The sequence below is a fragment of the Podarcis gaigeae genome, assembly GCF_964106915.1.
Source record: "Podarcis gaigeae genome assembly, chromosome: 10".
Classification (NCBI taxonomy): Eukaryota; Metazoa; Chordata; class Lepidosauria; order Squamata; family Lacertidae; genus Podarcis; species Podarcis gaigeae.
In genome coordinates this window covers 55,832,453-55,847,701 of record NC_139686.1, presented here as the reverse complement: position 1 = coordinate 55,847,701, position 15,249 = coordinate 55,832,453, and the positions used below count along the sequence as shown (strand labels likewise).

At 44.3% G+C, this 15,249-nt stretch overlaps 1 protein-coding gene across 2 annotated transcripts in view; it reads left to right on the top strand.

The window, feature by feature from the left end:
* The first annotated feature begins 10,267 nt into the window (after positions 1-10,267).
* The window catches only part of FAM3C (FAM3 metabolism regulating signaling molecule C), a 36,177-nt gene continuing 31,195 nt past the window's right edge, over positions 10,268-15,249 (top strand). The window contains exon 1 of one of the 2 annotated variants that reach the window (XM_083699497.1): positions 10,268-10,375. The gene's annotated coding sequence lies outside the window, so the exon portion shown is untranslated. The remainder of the gene's footprint in view (positions 10,376-15,249) is intronic. The other variant, XM_083699496.1, reaches the window with a different exon arrangement.

Sequence of the window (15,249 nt, the reverse complement as noted above, 5' to 3'; positions counted from 1 at the left end):
GCCCTCGACAACTCAACCGGCAGAAAAAATTTTTTTGAAAAAATCCCTAAGCCCCGGGGTCACAATTTCATCAAAAATCTGACTTTCGGCAATTCACTCAAAAATGCTGCCAAACGATTGCAAATGCTCCCCTGAGAGGTTTGGCGGTTGAAACAGAAGGATTTTTATCACAGGAATAGAAATCAGCCCTCGACAACTCAACTGGCAGAAAAATTTTTTTTTGAAAAAATCCCTAAGCCCCGGGGTCACAATTTCATAAAAAATCTGACTTTCTGCATCTCACTCAAAAATGCTGCCAAACGATTGCAAATGCGCCCCTGTGAGGTTTGGCGGTCGAAACAGAAGGCTTTTTATCACAGGAAAAGAAATCAGCCCTCGACAACTCAACCGGCAGAAAATTTTTTTTTGAAAAAATCCCTAAGCCCCGGAGTCACGATTTCATCAAAAATCTGACTTTCGGCAATTCACTCAAAAATGGTGCCAAACGGTTGCAAATGCTCCCCTGAGAGGTTTGGCGGTCGAAACAGAAGGCTTTTTATCACAGGAAAAGAAATCAGCCCTCGACAACTCAACCGGCAGAAAATTTTTTTTTGAAAAAATCCCTAAGCCCCGGAGTCACGATTTCATCAAAAATCTGACTTTCGGCATCTCACTCAAAAATGCTGCCAAACGGTTGCAAATGCTCCCCTAAGAGGTTTGGCGGTCGAAACAGAAGGCTTTTGATCACAGGAGAAGAAATCAGCCCTCGACAACTTAAGCGGCAGAAAGATAATTTTTTTGAAAAAATCCCTAAGCCCCGGGGTCACAATTTCATCAAAAATCTAACTTTCGGCAATTCACTCAAAAATGCTGCCAAACGGTTGCAAATGAGCCCCTGAGAGGTTTGGCGGTCGAAACAGAAGGCTTTTTAAGACAGGAACAGAAATCAGGCCTCGACAACTTAACCGGAAAAAATAATTTTTTGAAAAAATCCCTAAGCCCCTGGGTGACAATTTCATCAAAACTCTGACTTTAGGCATCTCACTCAAAAATGCTGCGAAACGGTTCCAAATGCTCCCCTAAGAGGTTTGGCGGTCAAAAGAGGAGGCTGTTTATCACAGGAAAAGAAATCAGCCCTCGACAACACAACCGGCAGAAAAATATTTTTTTGAAAAAATCCCTAAGCCCCGGGGTCACAATTTCATCAAAAATCTGACTTTCGGCAATTCACTCAAAAATGCTGCCAAACGATTGCAAATGCGCCCCTGAGACGTTTGGCGGACCAAACAGAAGGCTTTTTATCACAGGAGCAGAAATTAGCCTTCGACAACTTAACCGGCAGTAAAATATTTTTTTGAAAAAATCCCTAAGCCCCGGGGTCACAATTTCATCAAAAATCTGACTTTCGGCATCTCACTCAAAAATGCTGCCAAACGGTTCCAAATGCTCCCCTAAGAGGTTTGGCAGTCGAAACAGAAGGCTTTTTATCACAGGAAAAGAAATCAGCCCTCGACAACTCAACCGGCAGAAAAATTTTTTTTTGAAAAAGTCCCTAAGCCCCGGGGTCACAATTTCATCAAAAATCTGACTTTCTGCATCTCACTCAAAAATGCTGCCAAACGATTGCAAATGCGCCCCTGAGAGGTTTGGCGGACCAAACAGAAGGCTTTTTATCACAGGAAAAGAAATCAGCCCTCGACAACTCAACTGGCAGAAAAATATTTTTTTGAAAAAATCCCTAAGCCCCGGGGTCACAATTTCATCAAAAATCTGACTTTCGGCAATTCACTCAAAAATGCTGCCAAACGATTGCAAATGCGCCCCTGAGAGTTTTTGCGGTCGAAACGGAAGGCTTTTTATCACAGGAAAAGAAATCAGCCCTCGACAACTCAACCGGCAGAAAAATTTTTTTTGAAAAAATCCCTAAGCCCCGGGGTCACAATTTCATCAAAAATCTGACTTTCGGCAATTCACTCAAAAATGCTGCCAAACGATTGCAAATGCGCCCCTGAGAGGTTTGGCGGACCAAACAGAAGGCTTTTTATCACAGGAATAGAAATCAGCCCTCGACAACTCAACTGGCACAAAAATATTTTTTTGAAAAAATCCCTAAGCCCCGGGGTCACAATTTCATAAAAAATCTGACTTTCTGCATCTCACTCAAAAATGCTGCCAAACGATTGCAAATGCGCCCCTGTGAGGTTTGGCGGTCGAAACAGAAGGCTTTTTATCACAGGAAAAGAAATCAGCCCTCGACAACTCAACCGGCAGAAAAATTTTTTTTGAAAAAATCCCTAAGCCCCGGGGTCACAATTTCATCAAAAACCCGGGGTCACAATTTCATCAAAAATCTGACTTTCGGCAATTCACTCAAAAATGCTGCCAAACGGTTGAAAATGCGCCCCTGAGACGTTTGGCGGACCAAACAGAAGGCTTTTTAGCACAGGAAAAGAAATCAGCCCTCGACAACTCAACTGGCAGAAAAATATTTTTTTCAAAAATATCCCTAAGCCCCGGGGTCAAATTTCATCAATAATCTGACTTTCGGCAACTCACTCAATTGGCAATTCACTCAAAAATGCTGCAAAACGGTTGCAATTGCTCCACTGAGAGGTTTGGCGGTCGAAACAGAAGGATTTCTATCACAGGCGAAGAAATTAGCCCTCAACAACTTAACTGGCAGAAAAAGATTTTTTTGAAAAAATCCCTAAGGCCCGGGGTCACAATTTCATCAAAAATCTGACTTTCGGCATCTCACTCAAAAATGCTGCCAAACTGTTCCATATGCTTCCCTAAGAGGTTTGGCGGTCAAAACAGGAGGCTTTTTATCACAGGAAAAGAAATCAGCCTTCGACAACTTAACCGGCAGAAAAATATTTTTTTTCAAAAAATCCCTAAGCCCCGGGGTCACAATTTCATCAAAAATCTGACTTTCGGCAATTCACTCAAAAATGCTGCCAAACGATTGCAAATGCGCCCCTGTGAGGTTTGGCGGACCAAACAGAAGGCTTTTTATCACAGGAAAAGAAATCAGCCCTCGACAACTTAACGGGCAGAAAAATATTCTTTTGAAAAAATCCCTAAGCCCCGGAGTCACAATTTCATCAAAAATCTGACTTTCGGCAATTCACTCAAAAATGGTGCCAAACGGTTGCAAATGCTCCCCTGAGAGGTTTGGCGGTCGAAACAGAAGGCTTTTTATCACAGGAAAAGAAATCAGCCCTCTACAACTCAACCGGCAGAAAAATATTTTTTTGAAAAAACCCCTAAGCCCCGGGGTCACAATTTCATCAAAAATCTGACTTTCGGCAGCTCACTCAAAAATGCTGCCAAACAGTTGCAAATGCTCCCCTAAGAGGTTTGGCGGTCGAAACAGAAGGCTTTTTATCACAGGAGCAGAAATTAGCCTTCGACAACTTAACCGGCAGAAAAATATTTTTGTGAAAAAATCCCTAAGCCCCGGGCTCACAATTTCATCAAAAATCTGACTTTCGGCATCTCACTCAAAAATGCTGCCAAACGGTTCCATATGCTCCCCTAAGAGGTTTGGCGGATCGAAACAGAAGGCTTTTGATCACAGGAGAAGAAATCAGCCCTCGACAACTTAACCGGCAGAAAGATAATTTTTTTGAAAAAATCCCTAAGCTTCGGGGTCACAATTTCATTAAAAATCTGACTTTCGGCAATTCATTCAAAAATGCTGCCAAACGATTGCAAATGCGCCCCTGTGAGGTTTGGCGAACCAAACAGAAGGGTTTTTATCACAGGAAAAGAAATCAGCCCTTGACAACTTAACCGGCAGAAAAATATTTTTTTGAAAAAATCCCTAAGCTCCGGGGTCACAATTTCATCAAAAATCTGACTTTCGGCAATTCACTCAAAAATGGTGCCAAACGGTTGGAAATGCTCCCCTGAAAGGTTTTTCGGTGGAAACAGAAGGGTTTTAACATCGGAAACAGAATTAGCCCTCAACGTCCTAGCTTGCGGGAAAACATTTTTTTGAAGAAATCGCTAAGCCGCGCGGTCACAATTTAAGCAAAAATCTGACGTTCTGCAATTCACTCAAAAATGGTGCCAAACTGTTGCAAAGCCCCCTGAAAGGTTTTTCGGAGGAAACAGAAGCGTTTTCATCATCGGAAAAAGAATTAGCCCTTGACATCTTAGCTTGCGGAAATGGTTTTTTTGAAAAAATCCCTAAGCCGCGTGGTCACAATTTAAGCAAAAATCTGACATTCTGCAATTCACTCAAAAATGGTGCAAAACTGTTGCAAATGCTCCCCTGAAAGCTTTTTCCGTGGAAACAGAAGGGTTTTTATCATTGGAAAAAGTATTAGTCCTCGACGTCTTAGCTTGCGGAAGTGTTTTTTTTTGAAAAAATCCGTAAGCTGCGCGGTCACAATTTCAGGAAAAAACTGACGTTCTCCTATTCACTCCAAAATGGTGCCAAACTGCTGCAAATGCTCCCGTGAAAGTTTTGGCAGTGCAAACAGAAGGTTTTATTATACATTTAAAAACAGCCCTTGGCCCCCTATCCCCTCGAAAAGCATTTTTTGGGGAAAATCCCTCACTCACTGGGTCACAATTTCACCAAAAATCTAATGTTATTAGAATAACTCAAAAATGGTTCCAAATAGTTGCAAATTCTCCCCTGAAAGGTTTGGCAGTTTTATCTTAGATTTAATCAATCGGTCCTCAGCCCTCTAACCTGCAGGTTCAAAATTTTGCGAAATGGATGTCTTGGTTGGTGGTATCAAAGGCCGCTGAGAGATCCAGCAGAACTAGGAAACAGCTTTCACCTTTGTCCCTAGCCTGCTGGAGATCATTGACCAGCACAACTAAGGCAGTTTCAGTCCCATGATGAGGCCTGAATCCCACTGGAAGGGATCAAATTGGTCTGGATCCTCCAGGCATGCCTGGAGTTGTTCAGCAACTACCCACTCAATCACCTTGCCCAAGAATGGAAGATTTGAGACTGGGCAATAGTTGGCCATATTGGCTATGTCTAAAGATGTTTTTTTAAAGAAGCGGTTTAATAACCACCTCTTTCAGCGGGTCTGGGAAGGCTCCCTCACAGAGAGAAGCATTCACCACAACTCATGGATGGCAGTGGTCTTGTGATTCATTGACCTGGCATTGTACAGCTGCACCTTCAGGTCATGTGGGTCTCCGTTGCTGATTCCAGTATCCATCTGGTCAAGACCAGACCTGGAGGCAAAGATAGTCCTCAAACAGCGACTAAATCTGCTTCCTCGCTAATGACATGGTCTGGTCTTAGCCTAACTCCTCCTATTAATGGCACCATAACTCATTCCTCCAATTTATTTGACTCTTATAAACCTTAACTTTTACTCCCCTTCTACTCTCTTCCTGGTTTCCCATCTGCTATCTTTTCAACTGCGTTTTCTTGCTTTACAAAGTTGCTTTCATGACCTTACATTACTCCACATTGTAACCTCTACTGCTGAGTATTTTTGTCAGCCAGTTACGATTATTTTCTTGTTATAACATTTCCCCATATAATCTATATATAATGTTCAGTGCTCTTTTAAACCCTTATTGTCTTTATATCGCAATCTATTTGTCATACCGGCAAATTCTATACATTCTAATATTTTAAGGTGCCATTCTTCTCAGGATGGTACTGCATCTCCTGTCCACTTTTGTGCTACCAGAATTTGGGCAGCTGTGGACACATACATCCATAGAGTAAATAGATCTTTGGGGATTTCTGTTGTTATTCCCAGAAGAAAAGCTTCTGGGTTTTGGGGAAACGTCCTTCTAAACATTTCCTTAAGTTCATTATGTACTATCTCCCATAATTCTTTTATTATTCTACAAGACCACCATGAATGGTAAAATGTGCCAATTGTTTCTTTGCATTTCCAACATAGGTCACTTTTATATTTAGACATTTTGCCTAGTTTGCTTGGTGTCAAGTATCATCTGTGAATGATTTTTGGATAGTTCTCTTTTAACGCGTAACTAGCAGTGAATTTTAAATTTGTTTTCCACAATTGCTTCCACAAATTCAAATCAATATTATGACCCACATCTTGTGCCCAACCTTCAAAGGGCTCCATGCAGGTCGTGCATGGAGTCAGGAGCAAAAAACCAAGATGGGCCAGAATGCAAAAGTGGGCAGAGAAAACCCCCGTCCAGGAAAACAAGATATTATCAAACTTGAAGGACGCTTCCCAGCCAAGGAGGTTGTGAGCCGGGCTGCAGGGAGCATGGCAGCCTGAGGAGAGTCCTGAGGGCTGGATAGAGAAGCCTGGTGTCACATCCCGGTGTTACAACCAGGGGAAAACTGCTGCACAGACAGAAAGCCTGCTTTTGTTGGCCTAGTCCAGGCATCCCCAAACTTTGACCTCCAGATGATTTGGGACTACAATTCCCATCATCCCTGACCACTGGTCCTGTTAGCTAGGGATGATGGGAGTTGTAGTCCCAAAACATCTGAAGGGCCGAGTTTGGGGGTGCCTGGCCTGGTCATTCGAGAAGGAGTGTCTCCACCCCCAATGTTCTGCCCAGACACTGAGGTCTAATGCCGAGGGCCTTCTGGTGGTTCCCTCACTGCAAGAAGCCAAGTTACAGGGAACCAGGCAAAGGGCCTTCTTGGTAGTGGCACCTGCCCTGTGGAACGCCCTCCCAACAGATGTCAAAGAGAACAATAACTACCAGATTTTTAGAAGACATCTGAAGGCAGCCCTGTTTAGGGAAGCTTTTAATGTTTGATGCATTACTGTATTTTAATATTTTGTTGAAAGCCGCTCAGAATGGCTGGGGAAGCCCAGCCAGATGGGCGTGGTATATATAATAAATTATTATTATTATTATTATTATTATTATTATTATTATTATTATTGAGGCAATAGGTTTCCAATATGTCACCCCCTCATCTCAAAACCCTAGAAACTGGGTTAAGAAGGGCAGCAAACTGCTTCTAGCTCAGGCTCTCCCAAACTGGGGGTCTCCAGCTGTTTTTGGACTATGATTCGCATCACCCCTGACCTCTGGTCCTGCTAGCTTGGGATGACACTAGTCATAGTCCAAAAACAGCCTGAGACCCAAGTTTGGGAAGCCCTGCTCCAGCCTCTGGCTTGACTAAGGTGGAATCTACACACATATAAAAAATGCTGTCAAAATGCTTCTTCTCAAACGTTTCGAAAACCATATTAAATTTGCCATAGCTCACCGCCGCCATCTAATGTCACATTTGTATATTGCACTTTATAACACACATTTTATTGGCAGCTGTGTAGCTGAGTCCATATGTGGTTGTTCGGGGTCTCCTCAAGCTGGAGATGAGAGTCAGAAGAAAGGATTGTCTTCCTCCCCCAAAGAATCCCGGGAACTGTGATTTGCTAAGGGTGCTAGGAATTGCGGTTCCCCGGATTCTTTGAGGGAAAGCTGTGTGCTTTAAATGCACGATAGTCTGAAACTCTGAAAAACCGGGAATGCTAGTTGGGGGTGATAGGAGTTGTAGTTCTACACATCTGGAGAGTGGTAGGTTGGGGAAGCCTAGGATAGGCTGAGCATGAGATCAGCCTCCTCTGGTCACCGTAATAGCTGAAGCAGCAGGTAGGTCTGGAATTTCCTGAAACTTAAATTTTATTTTTAAAAATTCATTATTACAGTTTCCAAAACCACATTCCATTCCCTCAATCGTACCTTAACTTATAATAAACGATCGCATTTCTTTAAACTTTATTCTTTTTAAATTTTATTTATATTTTTAATCATTACAGTTTCCAAAACCATGTTCACATTGAAACCAACATTTCCCTCAATCATATCTTACTTTATAATAAACAATGCAATTTCTTGAAACTTTCTTCCAGGCTGTCATTCTGTTTTTTCCTGCGCCATAGACATTTCTATGAGAACACGCCCCAATTCTTTAGAAACAAGTGATGCCACGGCAAGGTCACCCATCTTAGCAAAGCCAGCACAGTAGGTTCTCCCAGCAAAAACCATACAATTAGCAGCTTTTTCGTAGTCCCCCCCTCAAGTTTATTAAATTCTGCAGGTGTTCTCTGTGCTGCTTTAAGCCCTTCTGAGAACAACAGGAGTTACTAGTTACTGCCAGGTAAATAATAATAATAATATCTGACTGGGTTTCCCCAGCCTCTCTGGGAGGCTCCCAACAGAATATTATTAATAATAATATGTAATAAAGGATTGCAGCTTTTATCTGTGGCCTTCCAAATTTTGTTGGACTTCAGTTCTTATCAACCCAGACAACATGACTAATGGTTAGAGATGAGGGTATCATAAATCCAGTGCAATCTGGAGGCTCTAACTTTTGACGATTTTTGCCCAGACACTGCTGCAGCTACAGTATTGCATAAACACAACAATATGTAGAATGAATTTATACAAAATGTAGTAGACTATTAATATTTCTATTAGTATTAGGTTAATAATATGTAATTTTTAAAAGAATGTATGGGTTTGGGTATTTTTTGTATCTATTCATATCATGTTTCTCTCACCTTTACACAGTTCTGTGTTTTGTTCTTTTCCCTTTTTTCTTCTTTTCATATCACTTTACTACTTTATATTTGATTTCCCCCCAATAAAATGTCAATTAATAATTGCCAAAAAGAGGGGGGGGGGACAACGCCTTTAAAGAGGAAAGAACTTTCAACAAAGAATGGGGGAGATATGCAGATTATTTTTTAAAAAAATGGTAAACAATTAAATACATCAAGCTGTTAAAAGAAATATGTAACTGTGCGGTATAAAGTAATGGATAGATAAAGTACAGTGAGATTAATTGGAAGTCAGTTTTAAATTTCTTCTCTATAAGTTTTATAATTGTGTTCAGTATCAAGAGTATATATGATGATAATTATATTAATCTTCTTGTATCTTATAGTGTGGTGGTTTGTTTGATCTTTCTGTTATTTGTTTGTTTGATTGTATGTTTGTTTACTTGTATGTACATCTGTTTTCTCATAAATGTATTTATTTTAAATTAATAAAGATATATTTTTAAAAGGTGACTTTTGCAGAAATACAAAGAGTAAGAAACCAAAGGAGCAAAGAAAGAGAGGCAAATGTTTGTATACGGTACGGCTGGCATATGTCCAGATTTTTCCGGGCATTTATCAGGATTTCAAAGGTGGAATTGATGCCCACGGGGAATATTCAAAAGGCGGCGCTTTGTCCTGGAACAATAAAAAAATCAAGTCAATCTAAACATACCGAATGTTTTAGTTTATGCAAAAGATGCAGGGAAAAAACGAACAATAGAAAGAGAAGAAGAAAGTCGTTGATATTTTAAGGTTGTTTAAATGAATATTCAAAAATGTAAAACTGAAAAACTTAATAACATTTTTTTAAAAAATCACGTTTTTTGGGCATCTGTGTAAAAAATAGTTTGAGGGTGTCCTGGTTTTTCACTTTTTGAAATATGGCGAGTGGCGACCGTAAGGTGGAGGGAAGTCTAAGCAACGACAACTATGTATGCAATCGTTATTTGACGATTGTTGCTGTCCATTTGGAAAAACCTGAAAATAAAATTTACAGAAAAAGAAAAAAGATGGGTTTAAATTAAAATGGGTTTAATTTGACGGCGAAACTAAGAGACCCCAATGATGAATCTGCTTCTGGAAAACCCATTTTGGGGCTATCCGTTGAAGCATCAAAATGATCTGAAAACGTGAGCTGGATTCGAGATATAAGACGCGGGAATAAAAAAAGAAATGGTAAAATTAAGGGTCATGATTATAACGATAGGGTTGCTATATTTTTCAAAAGTGAAAATCTTTGGCAAATCTTTGTTGAGATTTCATTGGCGAAATTGTTGAGCTGCTCCCCCCGCCCCCTGGCAAAATTTCGAAAGAACTGGACGTTTCCGAGCTATTTATGAGGAAAAGCGGCACGCGATCCATCCGCCCGGGTTTTCCCGGAGGCACAACCCGACACCCCCTCACGCCCGCAGCGTTGGCCTGCGTCCCGGGAATTCCGGACGTATGGCAACCCGCCGAAACGAGGGGGGAAGAAAAAGGGGAACATAAAAAAGAATGCTATATTGTACGCGGAGTCGATTTGTTAGAATCTCAATAACCAGAGGTGGGGATTTTTTTTTTGGTGGGGGGGGGGAAACAATGCGGCCCAGGACACCGCGCTCTGCACTTGCCTCGGAGCGCTCTCGGTCTTGGAGCGCCTCAGGCTACGCGAAGGCCGCTGCGCCACCACAGGTGCGGCGGTCCTCCAGCGCTAGAGGGCGGTACTCCGTACCTTGCTCTGTGCAGCCACTCTAGGCGGCCGCCGCTGGGTACGCATCGCGAGCCTCCAAGGCGCATGCGCAGTCGGAGGAGGCGAGGAGGCGGCGGCAGCGGCAGCAGCAGCGAGGCGCTCGCTGCTGTTGGGCTGGCGAAGGCGGCAGGTAAGGCGGGCGAGGGAAGAAGAGCCTCCCCGGGAGGAGAGGCGCGCGCGCGCGCGTCCCCTGCGGCCTTTTCCATCTCTCTCTTTCTCCTCCGGCCCGGTTCCTCTTTCGCGGCCGCGCTTCCTCAGCCGCCTCTCGGCTGCTGCCCGTCCTCGGCTGGGCGCCTGTGGCCGCTCACCTCGGACGCCGGCGGAGGAAGGAGGCTCCCCGGCTCTTCTCTTCCGAAAGGCGAGGGAGCCCGCGCGCAGCGCAACACGCGCAGCCCTCGCAGGGTTCGAAACTCGCGTCGTTCCGGGCGCATTTGGCGACCGGAAACGCCAGCAGTTTCTGAGCTCTGGGTGCAGCAGCCCTGCGCCTGAGATTTCTGGTGAAGCCCGCAGAGTGGAAGGAAAGGAGGACCTTTCTCTGCCTCCCCGCTTCCAGCTACTCTCCGAAGACTGGAGAAGAGACCCTCTTCTCCTCTAATCCAGGAGATGATGATTATTACTTTTGTATACTGCCCTGTGCCCAGGTCTTAGGGCAGTGCGTGAGGAAAAGATCACAATATAAAAACACAAAATACATAAGAAAAATACCCCCCATCACACTTTAAAAGGGCATTGAATGTCAATCAGCCAAAGGCCTGGTTAAAAAGGAACATTTTTGCTTGGTGCCTAAAGGTGTTCAATGGTACAGGGTTACAGAAGCATCAGGTTACAGATGCTTCAGGTTACAGACTCCACTAACCCAGAAATAGTACCTCGAGTTAAGAACTTTGATTTAGAACGAGAACAGAAATTGCGTGGCGGCAGCAGCGGGAGGCCCCATTAGCAAAAGTGGTGCTTCAGGTTAAGAACAGACCTCCGGAACGAATTAAGTTCTTAACCCGAGGTACCACTGTATAATGAAGGTGCCAGCCAACTCTTCCTAGGGAGAGCATTCCACAAACATTGTAGATAGCACAGTGGGAACTTTTTCTCTCTCTTCCCCCACTCCTGCAGGCAATTTCGAAATTCCCATTGTTCTAGTGGCATTTGGCAACAGCAAATTTCATTAGTGCAAGCAGTTTCTGAGCTCTGGGTGCAGCCCTGCGTCTGAGATTTCTGACGAAAACCACAGAGTGGAAAGAAAGGAGGACCTTTTTCTGCCTCCTTGCTTCCAGCTAGTCTCCAAAGACTGGAGAAGAGACCCTCTGAAGAATATTAGGGGGGTGGGCAGGGGAAGGACTAGACCATGTGAAAAATGAATGTAATATTTTAGCTACAGTTCGTTCGTTTTCAGCTTTGTATTCTTGTTATTAAAAAAAGTGTGCCTAGACATTCCATTGTTGTGCCCATAACCTTGGTTTATAAGGTGCTGTTTAGCTCATAGCTTTTGTATCTCCATTTCTAACACTGATGCCTTCACATTTATACTTTATTCAGTTAGTAGCAAAAGGAAGCTTTGTTTCCCTGTGCCATTTAGCTCCTAGCTTTCATATCTCAGTTTCCAACAATGATACCTTGCTTTGAGTCTTGCCTCTGCCCTGAACTTCCTAGGTTTCTACTCATGTCTTTCAGCCTCAGTCTACCCATCTGCTAAATGGTGTGTATGTGCATTCGGTGATACTGGCTGACTTTAGGCACTTGAGCCAACTCCTAGGAGCTGAGATCCCTTTGACCCCCCCCCCCCAAATAAAATATTTGAGGGGGCTGGCTCTCCTCCCATAGTTGGTAGGCGTTGCCATTCTAATGGTGTGCATGTACCACATCATGTGATCCGTTATGCGGGGCTGAGGTTAGCTGGGCACCCCCAATATTTTATTCAAGTTGGCACCCCTCTGCTTGATGGAAGTGTCGCCGCTGCAAAAGGCATGTGAAGCTCTTTGCGTGCTTGAAAACATTTTATTTTGTTTGATGTTAATCCCATATATGCCCCCTTCCAACTCTGCAGTGCAGTGATTCTTTGCGCTTGTAGGTGTCCTGAGAAGTTCAGACTGCATGGGTGAACATCCCAGAGCATTTACAGAGTGTGGTTCCCATGGCCGCTGAGTAGCTGCAGTCAGCCGCCACGCACCTGGAGCTGGTGAAGTCTGAAGTCCCCACCTCCTCCAGGAACTTTGAGCACCGACACTTCTTCCGAGAAATTAAATACTGCTTAACACATATTAATCCTCTTGTACTCTTGTCAGTCTGAGTGATAACAGGGCACATTCTCCCTCCCCGCCTCGTGTATTATGGGTGCATAAAGCTGAGCATGACGACATTCGTTTGTCTCTTATCCACGTCACCACTGGAGTGGTGAAAGTCTGCATTCTCAATTCATTATCAGTGAAGTGGGGATTGGTTTTCTAGATAAAATTTAATAGGAGGTTACAGTGACAATTTCTATGCATGTTAAAGCTACATCTAAACCTCTTTGAAAACTTTTTCTGCCTCTTCCTCTTAGGCTATGTCCTTTCCTTTTTATCTGCCTAGATGGTTTCTTGCCCTGGCCTCTCCTTCTCTGCAGCCTTGGAGCATTCCTTGTATTTCAAGGAAGGGGCAGCATTCCCAAAAGGCATATGCAGCAAAGCCTACTGGACAATTTCCCCTTCACACCACTTTTGTGTTATTAACATTTACAGACCCATCAAAGTAGAGATTACTCTGCTTCTGTACTGGGTGGGAGGCGTCAGGGTGACCTGTTTGTTGAGTCATGATTGTGATTTCCTTGTGCAAAGTTTGCAGGGAGGTTAGATGATGTTAGCCCATTGCTGATCATTTGTTCTGATTTGTTTGCCCTGCCACATGAGGCAGTTGTTTTCCCACACTTGCCGGTGCATTTTCCTGTCACTTATTGCAAAAAGCCCATGGGGTGTGTGTGTGGGTTTGCTGTACTTTAATTGTGCAACCCAAATGTGCAGTTCAATCCCACTTGCAAAACAGAGGCCTCTAGGTCTTTGGCAGTGGTTTTCAACCTGTGTGCTATGGAACCCTGGGGTGCCTTGAATGATGGTCAGGGGTGCAGCGGGCACCACTGGCCTCTGTCCCTCTTTCCTTCCCTCCCTCTTCTGATGCCCTCTTGTGTCTCTGCCTCCCAAAGGCTTGCACAGCTGTTTGTTGCAGCAGTCCTGGCTGCAAGGTCCCCAGGGGAATGGTACCTCTGGCGCTGGCCAAGGGATGCTTCCCAGGCCCCTGTGGGGCATTGTGAGGAGACACCTCTCTTTGGGGCAGGGGTGGGGAGTTCAGACACACAATTAGCTGACTAAACCTTGTCAGAAAGGAGCATGCACAACGGCTATGAATTTGGAGGCACTGCATATATAGAGAGTAGTTCTTAAGGCAGTTTGATGGAGCCTCTGACTGCAAAGAGTTTTAAAAGGGCGGGGTCAATTGAGAACAAAATAATAAATGGGGCTTCATAAGTAAGTGTCAATTGATGCTTGTTGGGACCACTATCATGCTTTCATGTCCTGCCCCTCTTGTGGGGGTGTGGTAGTAAAGGTTGTTGCATCACTCAAGAGGAGGAGTGCACATGCGGTCTCTCTCTCTCGAGCATGGCAGGGAATTGTGCCCTGTGACTCTGCCCAGGGAGAGGGCAGAAGCAAGAGAAATCAGAGAGGCTGCAGTCACCACTTCCTTCTCTTGCTTGACAAACCTGGTTTGGCAATGTGGAGAATTTGGACCGTGGGGCTCTCTAGAGGGAGAACGCAGGCCACCCACTTCTTCCATGTGCAGTACAGTAGATGTTCAGGTTGCGTACATGATCCGTTCGCAACCTGAGGCACGTTGGCAACCCGCAGCGTTTGCAATCCGCAGCGCGTCTGTGCATGCACGGGTTGCGATTAGGCGCTTCTGCGCATGCGCGACCGCCGAAACCCGGAAGTAACCTGTTCCGGTACTTCTGGGTTTCGGTGGGTCTGTAACACGGAAAAACGTAACCTGAAGCGTCTGTAACCCGAGGTATGACTGTATAGTGTGGAGCATTCCAATCTCTTTGGTAACTAAGGTGAAATCTACACACATATAAAAAACGCTGTGAAAATGCTTCTTTTAAAAAACATTTTGAAAAATACATTGAATTTGCCATCCATGTTCTCCCTGGTTCCCCCCCCTGCATTTATGTACTTCCCCTTCCTTTGTTAGGTTGTAATCATTATCTGAGGGACGCAGGCGGCGCTGTGGGTTAAAGCCTCAGTGCCTAGGACTTGCCTATCAAAAGGTCGGCGGTTCGAATCCCTGCGGCGGGGTGCGCTCCCGCTGCTCGGTCCCAGCGCCTGCCAACCTAGCAGTTCGAAAGCACCTCCAGGTGCAAGTAGATAAATAGGGACCGCTTACCAGCGGGAAGGTAAACGGCGTTTCCGTGTGCAGCTCTGGCTCGCCAGATGCAGCTTTGTCACGCTGGCCACGTGACCCGGAAGTGTCTCCGGACAGCGCTGGCCCCTGGCCTCTTAAGTGAGATGGGCGCACAACCCCAGAGTCTGTCAAGACTGGCCCGTACGGGCAGGGGTACCTTTACCTTTAATCATTATCTAGAAGCAGGAGGCTGACCTTTTTTACTTTGTATAGCTCTGTGTAGTATATCCATTGGTAGATACCACATTCGCGCCCTTCTCCCAAGTGTTAGCAGTTTGTTTTACAAAAAGAAAATATCTGAGAGTGCTCAGTTGAGTTCAGTTAATTTTTTTTGTAAGTGCATGCCTTTAGACTAGGCATTTAAAAAGCAGTAGAGGTCATACCTTTCTTGAATAGTTTAATTAGCGCTTTAGTTTGTGTGTGCATGTGTCTATATATAAAATCGGCTTGCAAATTTCTGTGCATTTAAATTGTGCAAATTATGTTTTTGCGCTTGGTCTAAACAGATAAATGAGAAGGGGGGGGGGGGCGTCCAGGAAAGAAAAAATGGCACTGACCTTGGGAGACTGTGTATAGCCT